General features: G+C 41.0%; 1 long non-coding RNA gene across 1 annotated transcript; it reads left to right on the top strand.

The window, feature by feature from the left end:
- The first annotated feature begins 222 nt into the window (after positions 1–222).
- LOC141212585 (uncharacterized) lies at positions 223–967 on the top strand. Its single transcript, XR_012282308.1, has 3 exons — positions 223–383; positions 741–802; positions 885–967. It is a non-coding gene; the product is annotated as an uncharacterized lncRNA (long non-coding RNA).
- Positions 968–1,372: the final 405 nt, after the last annotated feature.

Below are 1,372 nucleotides of genomic sequence, written 5' to 3'. Positions count from 1 at the left end.
AGATTACTTTGTGCATATTATGTGACAGATACCACAGTGGGGCAGTGGGGTCTTATTGACTGCAACGGTCACATGATGCAACCAACGTGGGGGGTCACATCGTTTTTTCTTATACAGTTGATTACATGTAAATGCTGCTTGGCTTTTGCCGATTTTATTGTGTTTTTGTTCACTTTTTGTTTTTATTTCTGTGTTAGGTTTCTGCATTAAAACTCGCACATCCAAAAATACCAAAATCTTTATTAACATCTGCAAGTCAAACCAGATCCCAGCGGCCCCGGACCTGACGGAGCAGGAGTTAGTCAGCATCCTGGAATCTGATGATCCCTCCGGCTATCGAGTCCCCATGAGCCTTGGAGAGCCCCACGTTGAAGTTGATAATAGTACGTTTTTTTTTTGTTTGTTTTTTTAATACAGCGCTTCTCTTTTTAAAGGGGTAGTCCAGAGATATCCTTAAAGGGGTTAAAATAGCAAGTATTACAACTTACTAATCCTCAATGGTCAAAGGTGCCATCTCCACAGGTTCTGGTAGGTCCACTTCCAGTCTGCGGAATAAAGTTTGACATCTTGTTGTTGACTTTTGAACTTTTTTTGGTTTAGATTTAGGACTTAAAGGGATTGTCCAATACTTGGATTCCCCTTTAAGAACTTATACCACTTATTCATAGCAGCCCTACTAAGGTCAATGGATTGAGTCGGCACCGCAAAGTATCTAAGTCCTGGTGCACTTTGTCCTACAGGTGGAGGCGGCTGTACGGCGTACGACATAGTGATTAATGGCACCTTCTTTGAGAAAATTAAGGTAACTGCAATTGCTTATTCCGACATACGAGCTGTCTGCTCTCCTTTGTGTCAGCTCCTTACTTTGTATTTTTTTTTATTAGAATAATGAGCTTTTCAGGGAATTTTTTATCACCGTGGCCATGGAGGGACTAGAGAACAAGTACGAAATGGAGCTGTCAAGAGGTAACGACCGCATCACTGATATTTTCCTTGATTTTTCCATCGACCACACAAGGACTTGTTCTTTCGTGGAGCAAGTTTACCATATAATATATTGAACATTTTTATGTACCAACCTGTTGTATGGCACCGTATCAAATGCCTTTGAAAAGTCCAGATAGACAACATCCACTAAGTTTCCCTGGTCCAACCTAGAACTTACCTCCCCATAGAATCTTTTCAGATTAGTTTGCAGATTAGTTAATCTTATTGAGGTGCTCCAGGTTAGTATCTCTTAGAAAACCCTCAAAGATGTTGCCCACAGTACAAGTTAAACTTACCGGCCTATAAATTCCAGGCTCAGATGTTATCCCCTTCTTGAATATTGGTACCACATTTGCTATGTGGGTGTAGCGCTGGTGGATATGGA

Source organism: Phyllobates terribilis, unplaced genomic scaffold, assembly GCF_046119375.1.
Source record: "Phyllobates terribilis strain yellow unplaced genomic scaffold, ASM4611937v1 Scaffold_176__1_contigs__length_3987557, whole genome shotgun sequence".
NCBI lineage: Eukaryota > Metazoa > Chordata > Amphibia > Anura > Dendrobatidae > Phyllobates > Phyllobates terribilis.
Note: the sequence above shows the minus strand (reverse complement) of the source record. Positions and strands in the feature narration are given on the sequence as shown.